We start from the raw sequence: 22,068 nt of genomic DNA, 5'->3' as shown, positions 1-22,068 counted from the left end.
TGGGGACTTGTTCTCAAATGCTATGAATTAAGAACAAGGCAACACAAGATGTTAAAGGTTAAAGCCCTTCGTCCTTCGAAGCATTATTTCCCTGAGGATATAACAATCTTCGGACGAAGGTCATGAAGGACATACCTTCATGATCATAACATACTCAGATGAAAGACGAAACATATGAAACATGGGAAACAACATGAACAATAGAATGATGTTATAATATACATTTACTGTTATTTAATCATGAATGAATATAAACAATATTGAATTACATTTGTACCTTCGGCTTGACAGAAGGTAAAGATCCAAGTGTGACGCGCAAGTGAATACAGGTCAGCGTGAACAGTACAGGGGTATTGTTCATCTATTTATAGGCACAGGACACAGCCTGTGTGGATTTACATTCATGTCCTTTACAAATGATTACAATCATGACATAGATTATCGTGGGCCAATTGGTCTTTTCATCTTTAATTCGATGCCACCCTTCGTCTTAAGGCGTGTCACTATGCCGAAGCTCCCCGGATGGTAGCTTCGGCTTTGCTTCTGTGTCGATCTTCCGAAGGTGTTTCTTCTTATCGGACCTTCGGCGACGAAGCAGACCCCCAACACTTATCTTAATAGATTCATCTTATCTTGAAGTAATCGTCTTATCCTAACCACTTTACTTATCTCACCCTAAAGTAATAACCAGGATCTAATCCAAAATAATGAGATCTTATCCAGCCTAATCTAGTCACACAAATATAAATTAGATCTGATCTAATGTGATAGATTAATCTAACCTAATGAAGGCTAAAGTTGAGTTAATCTAATGTAAGTTGCTTAACAAGAAGGATAATACTGATGAGATAAATGAGACTCTACTCCTATATGCAACTACTTTAACCATCCAATGGTTGCATAACCCCTCTGTTTTAACCTAACAGAGATTCTGACTTACCTACACCATATAATCCATCATATCTCAAAAGATTCTAACATATTTGAATAATATATATCCTACCCTGGTAGATCTATCTAACTCTAACTAGTCTAATCTAGTTATATCCAATCTAATCTAGACCCTACCTAATCTAATATAATCCAATCTAAAGGGAGTTACTTAAATAAGTTAGTTAATACGAGTAACATAGATTAGACCATATTCCTATAAATGGGTTTTAAACCTAAATTGGTGTCATAGACCAACACTTCCGTGAAACCACAACCTAGCCTATGTTATATGTTGCCCAACCCATTTATCCCAAAATCAAAGTAAAACTCAGTTCAACCTACCTACCCCATGTACCCGCAATGGTTATCCCAACTCAGATAATGGTATCTAACACCACCATTGATGGTCCCTAAATCAGACCCAAGAAGAAGGTTAACCTCGACAATGAAGGATATGAGTAGAAACAGATCTTCAGATGAATCAAGGTCCACCACCCAGAATAAAAATCTCCATTACTTAACTTTATTTTATCCCCAAATCTTCTCTACACTGACCTAATAGCTAAAACCTGATGTTCTGTACCCTTGTTTTCTATGCCACAACTGCTAATGGCATGAAAATTTTAGGTGTCTAAAAAATATATGTTGGAAGTTCCACTTCAAAAATATATACTAGAACTTCGTAAAGATAAAGTCAGCTTGATATGCTTAACTAAATGATATTCTAATGTGATCTAATCTAATGTGATCTATTTAAACAGATTAGTGATACTGGTAGATGAAAATAGACCATTCTAACCTAATATGATCTCATCTAGATTGAGTTACTTAATGCTGGTACAAAGGATAAGGCCATACTCCTAATTCACTTAAGCCTGGTGACTTAGATCAACTCAGCCAAACTCCGCCATATACCGTCGACCTACACATTCTTGATAAATTGCCTAATCTATCTATAAAAAAGAGATTCTAATCTACCAGCTTGACCTACATATTTCCAATGATATACATCATTGTTTTTCCAAGCCCTACCTAAAACAAAGTCACCCAACTGAAATGGACATAACACACTCAACTTATACTAATCTAGAGCTTATTCAATCTAATGTGAGTCACTTAACAAGTTAACACTAGTGAAATAAACTAGATCCTACTCCTATAAACCTTGTTTTCCCATCATGCACTTAAACCTAAATTAGTGCATTAAACCAACTCAACCACGAGTAGAAGCGCTAACCCAACCAATAGATTCATGATGGATTGCATAATCTGTCTATCCCCACCTAACATCAAACAAACTTTTAACCTACATCATGTAGTCTATCTCATCCATATCTATCTTAACCATATTCCCCAACTCCGATAAAATACACTAGCCTCGAATCAATAAGATCAAGACCAGAGAAGAAAAGATCAACATCAACAAGGAAGGATATAACAGTCAAAGCGAATCTCGAGATGAATTAAGATTTAAACATATCGGATGAAGTCTTTTCCTTGCCATAATCTTTCTTACCTCAACCTGCCAGCGTATATTGAAAGGGAAATGTGCCCTTGTGCCATTTCTATAAATATTTTGGTGACTAGATGCCCAACACACATTGTATTGAAGTGATCTGTGCCAAGTATTAAAGAGATGCAAATAAAGAACAAAGGTAAGATCTAAACGTTTTGTCAATAGTTTTATATGCTAAACACTCTTGTCTAAGTGCCAGGACTCAACTAAGTAAAGGCCAAAAGAGTCATAGGAAAATAGACAAAGAAAGGAAGAAAAAGGTGCTGACTGCGCAGCACCGGACGGTCCGGCGCCACAGAAAAGGAAATCAGCCAATTAGGGGATTCACTGTCGTGTACTGTGTGCATACTGTTCACTGTCCGGTGCGCCACCGGACAGTCCGGTGCATTGATGAACAGAAGGCAAGAATTGCCTACCAAATGGAGTTCCAACGGCTCCTTGCTGCCTTGGGGCTATAAAAGGGAACCCTAGGCGCATGGAGCACACACCCAAGCCTCCATTGAACATTCTAAGACGCCTAAACTCCGCAACCACGCAATCGGATCATCGTGTTTGAGATTTGAGCACTTCTTGAGTTGTAAACTCACTGCGCCGTGTTTTGTGTGCTCACGTCTTGACTTGTGTGCGTGTGATTGCTGTGATTCTTGCGCGTGTTTCTTTCCCTCCCTTACTCTTGTGCTCTTGTTGTGATCAACTTTGTAAGGGTGAGAGGCTCCAACTTGTGGAGATTCCTCACAAACAGGAAAACAAGTATAAGGAAGAAAATCGTGGTATTCAAGTGGATCATTGAATCACTTGAAAGGGGTTGAGTACCACCCTCGTCCATTGGGACGCCACAACATGGAAGTAGGCAAGTGTTTTACTTGGCCGAACCACGAGATAAAATCACCGTGTCTCTTGTGTCGCTTTTCTTTGTGATTGGTTTCTTCTCAAGAGTTCTCACTATAGCAACTTGGCTTTAATCTTACTAACATTTCATAACCAAGTTGTGCTATTAAGTGTTGAATTTTACATGATCACCTATTCACCCCCCCTCTAGGTGCTCTCAATTGGTATCAGAGCCATTCTCTTCATTAAGGGACTAACCGCCCGAAGAGATGGATCCTAAGGGTAAGGGGATGGTGATCAATGACAAGGAGAAGGAGTCCCTCTTCAACGGGCCAAGAGATGACAAGCCCACTGACTCAGGCTCGAGTCATGAGGATAAGGACGGGAAGAAGAAGAGGCGCATCAAGAAGATCATCTACTACGACAGCGACACCTACTCCTCTTCACCAAGGGATGACGACGACGAAGATTCTTCGTCGAAAGAAGACGGTTAATCAAAACTATTCTTTTGATTATTCTCACATCCCTTATAATTCGAATGCCCATTTACTTTCTATTCCTCTTGGAAAACCCCCACACTTTGATGGAGAGGATTATTCTTTTTGGAGTCATAAAATGCGTAGTCATTTATTTTCCCTCCATCCTAGTATCTGGGAGATTGTTGAAAATGGGATGCATTTTGATAGCTCTGACAATCCTGTGTTTATCAACAAGCAAATACACAAAAATGCACAAGCTACTACTATTTTGTTAGCATCTCTATGCAGGGATGAATACAACAAATTAAGTGGCCTAGATAATGCCAAACAGATATGGGACACCCTCAAAATTTCTCACGAGGGAAACGATGCCACCATGATCACTAAAATGGAACTGGTGGAAGGCGAGCTCGGGAGATTCGCGATGATAAGGGGAGAAGAGCCAACACAAACATACAACAGGCTCAAGACCCTTGTCAACAAAATCCGAAGCTACAGGAGTACAAGATGGATGGATCATGACGTCGTCCGACTCGTGCTCAGGTCATTTACTGTTATTGATCCTCATCTTGTAAACCTTATTCGTGAGAACCCCAGGTACACCGAGATGACGCCCGAGGAAATCCTCGAAAAATTCGTGAGCGGGCGCATGATGGTAAAGGAAGCGAGGTATGTGGACGACGCATTAAACGAACCGATTCCTCTGCACGAACCACAGCCCGTTGCTCTCAAAGCAACCAGCAGCAAGGTGGTACTACCTAGCAAGGTAGCACAAGTGGAGGTTGCCGGGCCAACGAGGATGAGATGGCACTCATCATCAGGCGCTTCAAGACCGCCTTAAAAGGATGCAAGGAGTACCCTAACAAGAACAAATCAAGAGGAAAACGCTCCTGCTTCCAATACGGTAAGTCTGGTCATTTTATAGCACAATGCCCCGATAACGATAATGACCAGGCACAAGAGAAGCATGGGAAGAAGGAAAGGAAGAACAACAGGAAGGAGAAGGGCGAGGCGCACATCGGAAAAGAGTGGGACTCCAACTATTCCTCATCCGACTCCAATGATGAAGGACTAGTTGCCTCGGCCTTCAACAAGTCTTCCCTCTTCCCCAACGAACAACACATGTGCCTCATGGCTAAAGAGAAAAAGGTACGTATTCGAGATACCCCAAAGTATTCTTCTTCTAGTTATGAGGAATCGTCTGATGATGAAGTGAATTATGCTGATTTGTTTAAAGGATTAGATAGAACTAAAGTAGACAAAATAAATGAATTAATTGATGCTCTTAATGAAAAGGACAGGCTTCTAGAAAAGCAAGAAGATATTCTTTATGAAGAACATGATAAATTCATTAATGTTTGTTGGTCACTTGTTCTCAAATGCTATAGATCAAGAACAAGGCAACACAATTGTTAATGATTAAAGACCTTCGTCCTTCGAAGCATTATTTCCTTTCGAATATAATGATCTTCAGACGAAGGTCATGAAGGATGTATCTTCATCATCTCAGTATATAAGTATGAATATGAATATAACTGTAAATAAGAATGTGAAAGAACATTAAAGAATGTAAGATAATGATCAGATCCTCATAATTTATTTATATTCATATCCACATATAAGAATTAACATTGATGATATTTATAATACAATTGTACCTTCGGTTCGCTAGAAGGTAGGAATGCAAAGATGACGTGAGAGAGAGATTACAATCCAGCGTGACCAGTATGGTGTTACTATTCATCTATTTATAGGCACGGGACGCAGCCCGGATAAGATTACATCCATGCCCCTGACATTTACTCTTAATTATAATGCGAGTTATCAAGGACTAAGTAGTCATTTCCCCCTTAAGTCAGTTTCGTCCTTCATCTTTGCTATTATACCAAGCCGAAGCTCCTTTAGCCATAGCTTCGACGTCCATTCATGTTGCCTTCGGGTTGTATCCTCATCACACACGCCTTTATCATGAGAGAACTTTCATCCCAAAGCTGAAGCTTCCTGTAACAGTCTCTGTCATACTGAAAATACATGGTTAGTCACGTTTTTGAGGATCTTCGAAAGAGGAAGGCCCCGAATAGTAGCCCCTCGCAGTATTAATTTGTTTCTTCATAACAAATTTAGACTGCGACGTGAACGAAGACCTTTAGTCGAAGGTCCAAAAAACACCTTCCCTTCGCTAGAATAGCGAAAGACACTGACATGTAGGACCCACCAACTTGTGAGGCGCTAGGCATATAAATAGCGACTCACATTGATAGCATTTGCTGCACCATTTTAGCTACGTACATTGTGCTCATCGTTCTAAATTTTCTTGCTCTTCCGAGTTTTGATTGAATTGTGAGCTTCGGCATTCCAACAAGACGATGGTTAGCTACAAGAAGACTGACGACCCAGCTCTTTCCGGGTTTTACAAAGCTATGGAACAGACCAATGCAAAAAAGATTGCTCGTGAGACACTTGCTGGAATATCTAAAAGTTCCAGCGACGATGAAGATTTTGACATAGAAAGTGGGAATGAAGGTGCCGAAGATCGGCCCTGGCGATCAAGTCATACTATCTTCGGGAAATCAACCATAAGTAGTCGTTTACAGAAGCTTCATGAAGGCGGGACTTTTGTTCCCTTTATATAAATTGCTAGTTGAAGTTTTGAAGACTTTTGAAATATTCTTTCATCAACTCACCCCCGAGGCTATTATCAGAATGAGGATTTTTATCTGGGCCATGAGAAGCCAGGGGTTAGAACCAAATGCAAGATGTTTTTGCAATATTCACGAATTGTCATACGAGATGAAGGCCGCTAGCAAAGAACAATATCACAATAATTTTGGCTGATACATCTTCGTGCCTCGCTCTGGTGTGAGCTATCTAGTTCCAACGTTTCAGAAGAGGTGGCCAGGAGCCTAGATGCAAGAGTGGTTTTATGTGAAAAATGACCTGGTCGAAAGAGAAGATATTAAGGGTATCATTCAACGCCCTATCTAGTCTCGCTTCGGCATCAGGAGGCCATCTCTTACCCTTGGGAATGACATAGAAGCATGTCAAGCTGCGTATAACACAGTTTGCACATATATTGGCACCAGGGATTTGGTCCAGGAGCACATTGCGTACAGAGTGTGGCCTCTTTCAAGCGGCTGGGAGATGCAGAATGAAGCTGCTTATAGGTCTAGTCAGGATGGTTTAGTTTACCTAAAGTACACCGTACCTTCAGGTACCGAAATCAATTCGATGAGCCGAATGATGACTGGCTAGATTGCATTGAGGCAACTAGCGACGAGTTGCTTGGTGCCTACACGAGGGCCGAAGATGATGCCCTGACATGGCCTTTGGAGGGCGAGGCAAGAAGAGATTGAACAGGGTCTTTGATGTCATTGGTTTTGTGTACCCAGACTATTGTTATCCCTCGCGAAAGCAGGGAAAGAAAAGAAAGGCTGCTGCTTTGGCTATTTCTACCATGACGAAGGGAAAAAAGGTTAAAGTTTTGACGCACCGGCCCAGGTATATTGAAACGGCCAAAGTGCCGAAGCTTGCTGAAGGGCCTTCTTCTGCTGTGGAGCCAGCCTGCCCCTCTCCTGCTGAAGCCAAAGGAGAACCAGCCAAAGTGCCGAACCGATGGTAATAGATGAACAAGAGAAAACTGAGATGGCCGAAGTGTCGAAGCGTCCTGTCGAAGCTAAGGAAAAATGGCCAAAAAACTAGAATTAAGGAAGTCAGTAGAGCAACCGAGAATCCTAAGCCCGCCACAAGAGCCGAAGCTACTGAAGGTTTCCAAAATTCCTGCAATAACTCCAAAAAGGCGGAGAATGACTAGCGTACTAGACGCTGTTATGGAATCTTCAAAAATACAAACCCCTGCTTCAGCGCCTGATAGAAAGGGTGAAATCCTTAAAACATCTAGCGAAGCTGGTATGACACCAGATACTGCCGAAGCTAGGCCATCAGCTCCCATCGAGGCATATGCTTCGGAAGCTATTCCTTTGACCTTGGGAGAAGAAAATGCGCCCAAGAAAGTTAGGTCTCCTTCTCCTGAAGTGCTTGCTGAAGAGCTAGACTTTATCGTGCGACATACTTCGGGGAAGCAGCTATCGAAAGAGCAGATTGCCGAAGCTAAACAATACGCCAAGGATCTAAAGTTACCCAAAGAGATCCTTGATATACAACGGTACCGACGAAGATGAATTTTTGTATTGCCTTCCGGACGATAAAGAGATATCTATCTGCCGGGAGATGGCACATAGCATAGGCTATCCGAAGCTTGAGCTTGGCCTGTCTGTAATGTCGAAAGATCAACTTGCAAACAGCCTTGCTTATAACAGTTTGAAGGTGAGAACATTTAGCTTATAAACGGATTATCTTTTGTATCTTCTCTTATTATTGTGTGTTGACCCTTTTTTATTATATTTTTTGTAGGGTTTAATCCTAAGCAAGGCTTTAAGGGCACAAAAGAACGCAGAAGGTGAAAGCCGCCAACTATCCCTTGGGAACCTTCGATCAGAAGTTATTACGCTAAGGAATGAAGCCCTTGAAAAAGATAAAATACTACTTTCCTTAGTGGATAGGCTGAAGAGAAGCGAAGCAAAACTAAATGCACAATCCGAAGCTCATAAAGCCGAAGTCGAAGGCCTAAAGAAAAAGCTTGCCAAAATGAATGAAGATTTTGAAGTTGTGAAAGCAAACCAAGAAATAAGCGAATGGACAAGTTCAAGATTGCAAAATAATGTGGATGAGCTTTGTGAATCCAAGGAGAGGCGTTATGAAAAATCCTTGGATTGCGCCAAGAAACTGAAAGACAGTTTTGCAAAGGTGGGTGCATACTCATCGGAGCAAAAATTTATTCGAGGCGATCCCGAAGGAGTCATTCAATGTATTGGCAAAGAAGATGAAGCTTTTGAAGAAATACTTAGTGATCGTGGGGATTTTTGTGCCTTCGCCGGTGCCCGAGGGGTTGCAGCAGTTTTGGAGAAAACTGGTTGTGAACACTTTCTTGTAACCACCACACATTTTCTTGCAACCCGCAGGGAACTCATAAGAGCCTTGGTTGGTAAGAGTGGTCAGGTTGTGAGATTCTATATAGCTTCATATTCCATCTATATTTGTTGCCTTGTCGCCACTAATTTCGCAGGAAGATGGATCCCAACATTGAGATTGAAGAATGTGTCACTATGATACAATTCAATGAGCTCAAACAAAGCATAGAAGCCAAGCAAGATCTGTTGGCACAAGATCTTCAAACACTTATGGCTGAAATCAGAGGTCGTCGTCGACTCCCTGACGGTGTAAGAAACCATAATGAAGATGGGGAAGAAGGTGAAGGAAATTATTCTAGAAGGGCAAGTGAACATGGGAGTTGAAATCAAGGTACTGCACGTGGTAGAGGAAGAGGCCGGAATCGAAGAAATGATGACAATGAGGAATCTGAATTTGGGAATGATGATGATCAGTCCCAACATCGCTATGGTCGTCGTCATCATAGAGGCGTCAACCAAGAAGAGAGATTTGGGAAACTTAAGTTTACCATGCCAAAATTTGATGGTAGATCTGATCCTGAAGATTATTTCACATGGGAATTGAAGGTGGAGAAAATCTTCCGCCTACATAATTATTCAGAGGAGAAGAAACTTGCAATAGCATCTCTTGAGTTTGAAGGATATGCCCTGATTTTGTGGGAGCAACTTCTTCGTGATCGTGAAGAAGATGGAGAGGACCCTATTATTACTTGGCAAGAGATGAAGCGAGAAATGAGAATTCGTTTTGTGCCGAAGCATTATCGGCGTGATCTTTTTGATAAATTGCAGAATTTGAGGCAAGGAAGTTTCTCTGTTGAGGAGTATTATAAGGAGATGGAGAAGGCCATGATTAGAGCCAATGTGTATGAAGACGAAGAGCAAACCATTGCACGTTTCATGGCTGGGTTACACCGCAACATTCAGCATATTGTTGAGTTTCAGCCGTACCAAAGTCTTATTGATTTGGTACATCAAGCCACCAAAGCTGAACGCCAGCTGCAACAAGATGCTAAGAGCAGCAAGCCCTTGTCATATGGTGCACGAACCATGACTGGAGGAAGCAAATCGATCTCAAGGTTTACTGCTGCATCCTTAGCGACAAAAGGTTCAACTGGAGGCTTGCAATCCAATATTCAAGGCAATTCTAGTGGAAAGAACGGTGCTGCTCCAAACACGAGTTATAAACCAGCAGCATCCACTTCAACATCAGTGGGTTCAACAACCAAGAGTAGTGGTATTCAGTGCTTCAAGTGTGGAGGTCGTGGTCATGTCATAAAGGAGTGTCCAAATAATCGTGTGATCCTTGTGACTGATGATGGAGAATATACATCAGCTAGTGAAGGGGAAGCTGAAGCAAGAAATGAAGATGACATTGATAAATCTGAAGAACATACGAGATGTGAATTTGAGCATGGTATTACTCTTGTGGTTACACAAATATTGAGTGTTCAAATGAAAGAAGCTGAAATTGGACAGCGACATAATCTTTTTCAAACGTGAGCAAAAGTGCAAGACAAAGTAGTAAAGGTGATCATTGATGGAGGGAGCTGCCATAATCTTGCAAGTCGTGAGATGGTTGAAAAGCTTGGTTTGAAGTTGCAGCGACACCCTCATCCATATCATGTCCAATGGTTGAATGAATCGGGAGATATCAAGATTGGTTATAAGGTGAAAGTTTCGTTCAAGATTGGAGAGTATGTTGACACAGTGGAGTGCGATGTTGCACCCATGTCTGTGTGTCACATGCTGCTAGGAAGACCTTGGCAATATGACCGATATTCTCAGCATTGTGGAAGAACAAATCAATACACGCTAGATCTGAAAGGGAGAAAGTTTGTACTCAAGCCTATGACCCCTCAACAAATCATGGCTGAACATTTACAAAAGAAAACTGAAATTAGTGCAGCAAGTAGAGGAGGAGAAGAGCAAAAGAAATTGAGTGTCATCCACAATTCGGTGAGCGAGTGCTACAAGCCAAATTCAAGAGATAAAAGGAAGGAAGAGGGAGAACATCTAGTTATGCTAGCCACAAAATCTGAGCTGAGAGAAGTGAGGAATAACCCATATCAAGTACTCTTTGTACTTGTGAACAAAGATGTTTTGATTTCTCCTAACGACATAACATCTCTTCCTAGTGTTGTGGCTGATCTTTTGCAGGACTTTAAAGACGTGTTTCCACAAGAAACACCGGTTGGACTACATCCAATTCGAGGGATTGAGCATCAAATCGATCTTATTCCAAGGGCTGCACTTCCTAACCGTCCACCATATCGAACCAATCCTGAAGAAACTAAGGAAATACAAAGGCAAGTGCAAGAACTTCTTGATAAAGGTTTTGTTCGTGAAAGCTTAAGCCCTTGTGTTGTTCCTGTGATTTTATTATCTAAGAAAGATGGATCATGGAGGATGTGTGTTGATTGTAGAGCTATAAATAATATTACCGTTCGCTATCACCATCCTATTCCACGGCTAGATGATATGCTTGATGAATTAAGTGGTTCCACAATTTTTACTAAAATTGATTTGAGAAGTGGATACCATCAAATAAGAATGAAAACCGGAGATGAATGGAAGACTGCATTTAAAACAAAATTTGGGTTGTATGAATGGTTAGTGATGCCCTTTGGGTTGACTAATGCTCCTAGTACTTTTATGAGATTAATGAACCATGTCTTAAGAACTTTCATTGGAAAATTTGTTGTTGTCTACTTCGATGATATTCTAATTTACATCAAGTCTTTTGATGAACATGTGAAACACATTCGACAAGTTTTAGATGAGCTTAGAAAGGAGAAATTATTTGCTAATCTTGAGATGTGTAGTTTTTGCACAGACCATGTTGTGTTTCTTGGCTTTGTTGTTTCAGCAAAAGGAATAGAGGTGGATGAATCCAAGGTGAAAGCCATCAAGGATTGGCCAGCTCCAACGAATGTAAGTCAGGTAAGAAGTTTTCATGGTCTTGCTGGTTTTTATAGAAGATTTGTGCGAGATTTCAGTACCATCGCTTCCCCTTTAAATGAATTGACAAAGAAAGGTGTTGAATTTAAATGGGGAAACTCACAAGAAGATGCTTTTCAAGAATTGAAGAAACATCTGACTGAAGCACATGTACTTATTCTTCCTGATTTCACTAAAACTTTTGAAGTAGAATGTGATGCTAGTGGGATTGGGATAGAAGGAGTTTTAATGCAACAAGGAAAACCTATAGCATATTTTAGTGAAAAATTGGGAGGTGCTCAATTAAATTATTCTGTGTATGACAAAGAATTGTATGCTTTGGTCCGAGCGCTTGAAACATGGCAGCACTACTTATGGCCAAAAGAGTTTGTTATTCATTCCGATCATGAAGCTTTGAAGTATTTGAAAGGGCAAGCCAAACTGAACCGTCGCCATGCCAAATGGGTTGAGTTTATCGAAACATTTCCATACATTGTGAAATATAAGAAAGGTAAGGACAATGTGGTCGCTGATGCCTTGTCTCGAAGGAATGTGTTGTTGAATCAACTAGAGGTAAAAGTTTTGGGTCTTGAAAATTTGAAAGAAATGTATAATGATGATCCTGAATTTTCAGAACCATACAATCATTGTAAAGATGGAAAAGGTTGGGAAAAATATCATATATATGATGGATTTCTGTTTAGAGCTAACAAACTTTGTGTACCAAATTCTTCGTTTAGATTGCTTTTATTGTAGGAGTCACATGGAGGCGGTCTAACAGGTCATTTTGGACAAAAGAAGACTTATGAAATGCTCAGTGATCATTTCTATTGGCCCAAGATAAGGAGAGACGTCATCAAATTTGTGGAGCGTTGTGTCACCTATCACAAAGCTAAGTCAAAATTGAACCCTCATGGTTTATATACTCCTTTACCCGCTCCTAAAATTCCTTGGGAAGACATAAGCATAGATTTTGTTTTAGGACTGCCGATGACTCGAAAAAAGAGAGATTCTATTTTTGTTGTAGTTAATAGATTTTCAAAAATAGCTCATTTTATCCCATGCAACAAGAGCGACGATGCTTCACATGTTGCTAATTTGTTTTTTAGAGAAATCTTGAGGCTACATGGAGTGCCCAAGACCATCATATCTGACCGTGATGTGAAGTTTGTGAGCTATTTTTGGAAAACATTATGGGCAAAGCTTGGGACTAAACTTTTGTTCTCCACAACATGCCACCCCCAAACTGATGGACAAACTGAAGTGGTGAATCGTACATTGTCAATGCTGCTGCGAACAATGGTAAAGAAGGATTTGAAGGATTGGGAGGAATGTTTGCCACACGTGAAGTTTGCTTATAACAGGGCAGTACATTCTACAACTAATTTATGCCCCTTCAAAATTGTATATGGGTTCAAACCTATTGCTCCGATAGATTTGTTGCCCCTTCCATTGCAGGAAAGAACCAATATGGAAGCTTTCGAGCGTACTGCATACATAAAATAGATACATGAGAAGACTAAGGAAGCAATTGAGCTCAAAGCAGTGCGCAAGGCTACAAGCATGAACAAGCATAGGAAGAAAGTGTTATTTGAACCGGGGGACTTGGTTTGGATTCACTTGCGCAAGGAGTGTTTTCTTGAGCAGCGCAAATCCAAATTGATGCCATGAGGGTATGGTCCATTTCGTGTTCTTGCCAAGATCAATGATAATGCATACAAGATAGATCTTCCACCAAGCTATGGCGTGAGCAACACGTTCAATGTTGCTGACCTCTTACCATATACAAGTGAAGACACTTCAGAGTCGAGGACGACTCCTTTTCAAGGGGAGGAGGATGATACGACCACGCCATTAAGCAACACGTTACAACTCCCAAGGCATACTACATCAACTCAAGTACAACCAACATCATCACCAACCCAAGCCTTTGATGGACCAATTACACGTAGCCGAGCTAAGAAGATACATCAAGAGGTGCACACGCTACTTTATGAATTTCAATTAAACACTAATGAGAACTTTATGCTACCTAAGTCATGTATGTTGATATTACTTAGGTTCACCAAAGAGGAAGGACAAAATATATCAAAGGCGAATCAGCAAGAAGAGCTATGTCCGAGTCAGTTTAGCGCTACAGAACCGTCCAGAAAAAACAGTCATATCTTTTGATTTCCAAAAGCTATGAAGGCCCATAAGTACTTTTTGGAAAGATCTTGAAGTCTAGTTTCCAATGCTTCTAAGGCCGACTTAATCAAATCTACTAGGAAGGCAGCCGACTTACTTTAGTGCTGACTGGTCAGAAGGTCAACAGTCTGTTTGATGACCAAGTTTTCGTATTAAACTGCATCATTCTATGAAGTTTTATTAAGCATGCTATACATGGTGAGAAATCTTATCAAGTCAGCTTTCCAACGCATCCAACCCCACATCATTTGAAGATTCCTAGAAGAAGTTATTGTCAAAATACTGAAGGCTGCGCAGAAGTCAAACAGCCACACGGAAATCAGCTCTGCAGATCTCCCAAAGAGGCTCCTTCACATTAGCATGTGAAAATAATTTTGTTTCGTGTTTATACCTCGCTAAGGCTGGTTGTTACTAGTATAAATACCCCCTATGTCTATGATGTAAGATAACTTTTGATAATCTAAAACAGAACCCCTTTTGTTCAGCTGTGTGCTAACAAATATTGAGAGTGATCTCTACCACTTTGCTCTTGTGAATTCCTTCGCGGGATTGCAAAAGCGGCGACTTCATCCGCTCCCAAGTGGTGCTCCTACTCCCTTCGAGGTCTCCTCGATTGATTGTAGGTTGTGTTGGTTGGTTCTTTGAGAGTGTGGTTGGGCGAATCCTCGATTCAGGCTGCCGGTTAAAGACGGTGGTTGGCTTCAAGTTTTATTTGTCAGGTTGCACTAGTTATCGCTGCTTGCAACAAGTTATCTTGGCTTCTTTGAAGCTAGTTATCTGAATATTGATCCTACGTCGTGAAGATCGGGCATCGTGACGCATCACATTGGCACTTTGGGTCTATGCAAAAACTGTAGTGCTAAACTTTAGCACTTGAAGGCTCTTTAACACATTACTTCTGAAGTGGAACATACACCTTATGGTATCTTCCCATGTATAAATACATATTGATCATTACGAAAATATGGAATATTTAATCTCTCTACTTTTTACTATCACTCATTTTATACTAACATGTCATCAGCATGAGTACTCTTCAACCAAGTGATCCAAGGCATGATAGAGGTGGTGTCGCACAGCGAGCGACACCCCCCTAACTAGTGCTAGGCCTAGCAGTGTGATGACCAGTCCTCCTAGATGCGCACACATCCTTGTGCTTCAATGACAACTTCATTGTGAGGGCAAACAATGACTTTGTTGGACGTCGTGGGCAAGCTAGTGTGCGTGTTGCACGCTAAGAGAAGAGGTCGCGAGGATGTCGACGTGGGATCCGAATGACTCCACCTTGATGGCATCGATGTCCTTGTACTCGTGTAGCGAGTTGGCGTTGGGCCCACATGTTAGAAAAATTAGGACAATTGGTTTTAATTTAATCCAAAAATAAAGCAAGACCATGACGACAAATGTATACAAAAAGTAAGCATGTCTAAACGTGCACATCATGTCAATTAAGATTAAAACATGAACTAGCAAAACCATGTCTAAACATATTAAATTAAACACTATGAAAATTTTGTTGAGAGTGAGATGGTTGTATGTTTGTTCCTTACTGACAATTGGGTAGAGAAGATGACACTAACGTTTAGTACCATCTTGTTCTTGCGAGTGACGTGAAACACCCACACTACGAGGATGCAGACGAGCCATGGCGATGAGGTTGAAGACAACGATGAAGCGATCGAGTAGTCACTCTATGCATCCCAAAAACCTTATTTGCCCCTCTTCGGTGCAAGATCACTGAGGGCAACGGTTTCGGAGACCTGCTCTCCTATTCACCTGTGCACGCCGATAATTGGGATGATGTAGCATATGTGGCTACGTAGCAGACATGAAGAGGTGAAACTAGATGTTTTTGATGTGTTGTATTTTTTGGTGGCAACACCCGTACTTATTTGTAGTTGGAAACATGTCACACCCGGGTTTTAGGGGCACCAAGACTCGGGCGCGAACATAATCACCATGTATGCTGGGACCAAGTCTCACACATATGATGAATCATGGTACTAAAGTGAATGTCACATCTTTACTATATAATAGGAGTTCTGTACAAAATAAATAAATAATTATATCATAAGGAGACAACGATCCAGCAACCCAAAGTTGACTGGGAGACGATGGCCTAGACCTCTCACGAACTCATCACAGCATCCTCCATGTGCCTCATCCTGCGGTACATGTTCTTGACCTGTGGGGGTGTGAGACAGCAAGAGTGAGCTCACATACATTCATCGCTCAACAAGTTGTGGGGAATAATGTGCATGAACTCGCCAAAGGTGGGAGCTCATGTGAAGTGTAAGGCTTACCAAAGAGGATGGTTAAAGCTGAGCATTGCTTTTAAAGTTGGTCAAAATTTTATTAGCAGTTGCTAAGTGTAAGTATATACCAACCCAAATAAGTAATAGATCAAAATTTGATAACAACACCTACGATGCAATGCATATGATAAATTGAATTTAGTTCCATAAATTAATCATGTGAGTGTCCGAGCTGCTGATGACCGTGAGCACGACTGATATACCAGTTTTACACTCTGCAGAGGTTGCACATCTTTACCCACAAGTCATGTTACCCATCTGCCAAGGGATCGAGACTTCCCATACACCTCTACCAAGGAAGCGAGGTAGAGTAACACTACAAGGCCTTTACAAAGTTCCACTAGCTTCAGAAAACACGATACAGTTTCTAGGAAGCTCCAATGTAGGGACCCCTCGCCTGACCATCGCAGCAAAATCAACCCAAGAGCGTCCCCAGACTGACCACTCCCCTACTGCCCTTGCCCCTTTCGGGTAAGGTAGTCCTCCACTAGCTTTCCTAATTAGTCAGCCAAGGGCGTCTCATACCACCCTTGTGGTAGCACTGTTTTCCCGGGTGGTTCTCCATGTTCCAATTAACATAATGATATTATCATGAACAGTAAATAACAAACTGATAATAAAAGTAGGATCATGAATAATGTGTATCTCCATACCCAAAACCACATAAAGCAATAGTAGGTACTACCCAAAAAATTCAGTGGTAAACAAGGTATAAAAATAGCCAAACTAGGGTAACCTATTGGGTCCCATCAAAATTAACCTATGCAGATCATTATGATTAATAAGAACATGATTAGAAAAAAATAAGTGATCATGGGCACAACTTGCCTAGGACTTGAGATTCCAGATACCCGCTTGGTCTCTAAGTGACTCGTGACCTCGCGCTAGTCGTAGCAATACAACCAAACATGGCATAAGCAAAATTAACATCACACCAAACATAAGTACTAACTGCATAATAGTAATCTACGCGTTGCTACGAGATCGTGGGCTGGAGAATCACTAAATTCGGATCTACGGTTAAAAAATTAAGATTTTCTAAAGATTTAAGTATTGGATAAAAAGAAACTAAGTGCATAATTTTCAATCTAGATTTCTTGACAAACTAAGGTTACCAGATGATAAACAATATTATTATGAATTTAATGGAACTGGAATGATGCAATTTGGAGTTATATTGAAGAAGTATTGTTTTTCAAAGTTTTATATACATAATATTAATTTTATACCCAAAAAAGGGATCACCAGGGGTGTTTCTATAATTTCTAGGGATATTAATGTGAGGATTCCCTCACAGCCGAGGATGGCGGGTTGGTTCTTGAAAAGCGGAGGGGCTTTTTTGATAAACAACCACGGCGGTGAACGAGTAGTTGCCTCGAACTGATGGATCAGAGATCAAGGGCCCGTTTCAACCCGTGAAGGGGTATGCTACAGTTCAAATCACGACCGTCGGTATATACTGATCAACAACCACGCCTTTGTCTTGACCCAGCCATCAGATCCAAAACCTGTTGCTCAGATTTCATCCACGAAGGGGTATGCTACTTATAATCCTAGCCACTGGTTTAAATCCGATGGCCAACGCTCTTATCTCTCACCTCGACCATGAACACGACGGCGGCGCCGGGCATCCTATGGATGTGAGCACGCCGGCGAGCGACAGATCGGCCATTAGATGCCCACCCCGAACGCGATGATGTGCAAAAGGTAGTGGAGTATGCGGTGAACCCGATGGGGATAATCATACTAGTGGTTGAGCCGCGCTGTCCCCCGACCACGCCCGCGCGCGGCATTGCGGGGTGGTTTTACTCCAGCAAGAGATTCCAGTGAGCCCGGTGCATTTCCCCGTCTGGACAGGCCACAGACACATTCCTAGGGGCGGGTTGAAGCACCCAAGGTCGAGGTCATGCTTCGAACGGCAACAGGGACACGGACCCATGGCGGCGGCTTCTTTCTCTCTGTTTGCCCGGCGAGAGTACTCACTGCGAAATCCAGTGCTTCTGCTCGCCTATGCCCAATGGGAGAGTGCAGGGGCTTGCTTATATGCACCAGGGAAAGGCTACGAGGGTGGTGGACGTAGCCCGAAACACCAACATTGGTTACGGATGTAGGGAATCCGCTCGGAATGTCCGACGTTTGGTTGGGGAAGAAGTCCCCGTAGAGGCGGTCCCACATGGTCAGCATAGCGAGCGACCGTGTTGGAGGGGTGGCGCGACTGGGCCCATGGTGTCTCGTGACTGAGGATCTCGGAGTTCGGTGCGCCCAGAAGAGGTCATAACGGGCGGAAGAAGACACTCCTGACAGACGGGGCCCACAGGGCAGCCACCAGGCACGCGCGTGTGAATGATCAAGGGTGCTGGCGAGAAGGGCCCGCCCGTAGGTGTGACGCGTGTGAGACACCATGAGGCCGACAAGTGGGGCCCACCAGGCGCCGAGTGTAGGCGCGGCAGCGGATAGCTGGGCCGCGCGGGGGAGCAAGGTTGAGTGGGCCGAGCGAGTGGAGTAGTGAGGTGGGCCGGTCGGGGGATTTTGGCCCAATTAGGCTTACCTTTTTTATTATTTCTGTATTGCATTTCTTTCTCAATTTCAAAATTTAGTATTTGAATTCAAATTTGTTGGTGAGTTTCACACACAGATTAAATGCACAAATAAAAGTGCCAACATGAAGGAATATTTTTATTCATTTATATTTTTCTTTATAGTGTGTATTCTTCTCCTTCTCTTTTCTTTTCTTTCTTTTCTACTTCCTTTTTCAAACTTAAATTTTTAAATTTAAACTTGTCTCACGATTTAGAATACAATGCAAAAATACAAGAACCCAGCATGGAATGCACATTCTGTATTTATTTATTTGTTATTTGACTACTTTAATTCCATTAATTGAATATGCACCAAGAAAAGAAAACCAATAATCTCCAAAGTTTCCATAATCCTAAAACCTTACATAATAATATTTCTATTTATTTATTTTGTTATTATTTTTTTCTATACAAATTTTGGGCTTTACAAAACATGACTATCCAAAATCGATTCGGTTGCAAAAATCTGCATCGCACCAGATAAGGATATGATGATCTGCATCAGATAAAGATAAACCCCAAATAAGGATGCTAACGATCCCTTATCTAATAACAATTCTAGAATGAGTGCCAAAACTACAAAAGGAAGTCACATGTGTGCAAGGCTTGGAACCCAAATTTGGTGGACCATTCATGTTTGTTAAGTATATATACTATGGGTACCCAAGACGCTTTAATGATGAAGACGATGACTTATGGGTCTGACTAACTCGGACTCAAATGGAGTAACTTAGACTTGGCCAAGGGACTCAAACTTGAACAATAGGGGACTCGACCCATACATCAGAACAAGATCAGTGCACATGAACATATAAGGAAAGATGATGATTCATGATAATAGTGATATCTTTGTAACAACAGCATATCCTGATCTATAAGGGAGTCCATAGGTAAAGATAGATATAGATACTTGCTTATAGGAGGGGTCGTTTTAGGCCGGTATCCATGCTTATCTAACTGATGGCTAGATATGTTTTTTGTAATCAACCTAGCTCCTTGAAATATAAAAGGAGGGCGGTGGTGCCATCTAGGGTAGATTGTTCGATCATATTGCATAGGCAACCACCATAACCCACAAGATGTAGGATATTATGTCATATTGAGAGCCTGAACCTATCTAAATCATCATGTCCTTAATGCATTCACCCTTATTTCTCAATCTTGTGATCCATGATACATAAATTCACCGCCAACATTTCCTTGACAACAAAAAACCTGCAGTGGATTGTCCGGCAGCCAACAAATGAGGAGCTAAGAGGTGCACTGTCATTGTGATCGTCCCTCCTAATTGCGGCTATGCATGTGAGGGTTCTAGGCATGCCACTTGGCTTGACCTATAGCAAAAGAGGGTGTGCTAATGTTGATAAATCACTCTGCAAATGCACAACAACAAATTAAACATTAAATTCTAATTAGATCGTGTGTATCAGTCTACACTAGTTGCACTGATCAGCTCCCTAGAGTCGATTGCCATCTTTTACTAGATTGGTAGTGATCAAATAAACAAAAGTAATCATGTTGGGTTTGATACCAAATGAAAGGATCATGATGCCTAAGGTGGGTGTGTTGGGTTTTTCTAAAATTCTTGCAATAATTAAACCATATTAGAAAGCACAACTTCACCCAACAATCTAGCAAAATTACAAGCTAAGCACACTAGATTAATCCTATGCTACCACGACAATTGCTTGAAACATAAATGATCAAAGAAAATGTGGAACGTAAAGCAAGGGTTAAGATGACCCCTCTGATTTTTTTTCCTAGGTATCAAAGAGTCGGCACTCTTCACTAGCTCTTGTTGGAGCACCCACACAAGGGTATTGCTCCTCCTTAGTCCTCACAAAAACTAAGTGCTCACTATGAGCTGATTCTTTGCCACTCCAGCACGACAAATCGCTCATAATCGTGTACGACTCTAAACTAGGTCATCAACAAGTCCTCTGAAGTGATCACCATATTTCAATCGCCACCAAGTCGTCTAGGTGATACCAATCGCCAACAGTAACAAGCTATAGACTCTCACTTGACCATGATGAGCCTAATGTGAGTGGTGGATGCACATGGTGACTCTCTCTTGCACTGATGAGGTTCCTAATCATGAGGTTGTGGCTTCACTAATCACCTCACTATGCAATGGGTCTTCCCAACTCTCTCAATGAATGATATGCCTGTTGGAGAAGGCAGGACCATGAATGAGGGAAGTGGGAGGGGGTATAAATACCCCCAACAACCAAAACTAGTCATTACTGTTCCACCCAGTCTGCATGTGCACCATACCTAGTTTGGTGCACCATAGGTGTGCCATAGGACCTCACTAATGCTTAGTTCCGACAAACTAAACTTTACTACATAGGGGCCAGTGTGCCAATGGGGCACCCTGGACGAATTGGGTGCACCAACCAACTATTGTGGATGAAACAACCTTTCTGCATGTTGATTCCGATGGCAGGTCTAGTGCACACCAGACTGGTTTGGTGAGTGGTGTGCTAGATTGTGCATAGAAACAAGGTCTTTGCGTACTAAGTCCTATGCCGGATCCGGTGCATGCAGAAACCCTATGTTTTGGCTAAGTGTGTTTTTAAGTTTTTTCTCCAAACTTTTTGTGGACTCTTATGGGTTACCTAGCACTAGTTTTATGCAAGTGTGCACCACCACATCATACTAGACATACCTAGGTCAAGTTACATATCTATTACCCCTCTTTTTAGTACGACAATAAATAAATAAATAAATAAAGATCCTAAATCTATACTAAGTGTCCAAAAACTCTTTCGAAACTTAGAACTTGCAATCCTTGACCTTTTAAGCATTCCTTCTTGGCCATATCGTCGATTTCCATTGTTTGGTGCATTTTCACCTTTGGAGTCGATTTCCTAGATTGTGACTTAACTTACCATATGGCTACAAAATACATGTTAGCCACAATAATCATTTGTTGTCATTAATCATCAAAACTAACTAGGGGCCTAGATGCTTTCAGGCTATAAATACCACCCCAACTGGCAATTTCCAAGTGTGGGAGTTCAGATACGTTTCCAAGAAGTTGAGACTTCATTCCATAGCTCTTAGACTTCGAAGTGCTTAAAAGAATCACTTAGTGATTAGTGTAGTTGCTTTGCGAAGTGCTTAGGTTAGTTAGACCGCTGCTATATTGCTTTCTCTAGGTTTAGTGCTAGTTGATTAGAGTGAGGTTAGACACCCTAACATCTCTCGGCACTTGAGTGTGTCGTTGTAATTATACATTTTGGGGTAGGAGTCTTGCAAAATCATACCAACCGTATTTGCGGT

This window comes from Zea mays, chromosome 10 (assembly GCF_902167145.1).
Source record: "Zea mays cultivar B73 chromosome 10, Zm-B73-REFERENCE-NAM-5.0, whole genome shotgun sequence".
NCBI classification, from domain to species: domain Eukaryota; kingdom Viridiplantae; phylum Streptophyta; class Magnoliopsida; order Poales; family Poaceae; genus Zea; species Zea mays.
This window is presented reverse-complemented; position numbering follows the sequence as displayed.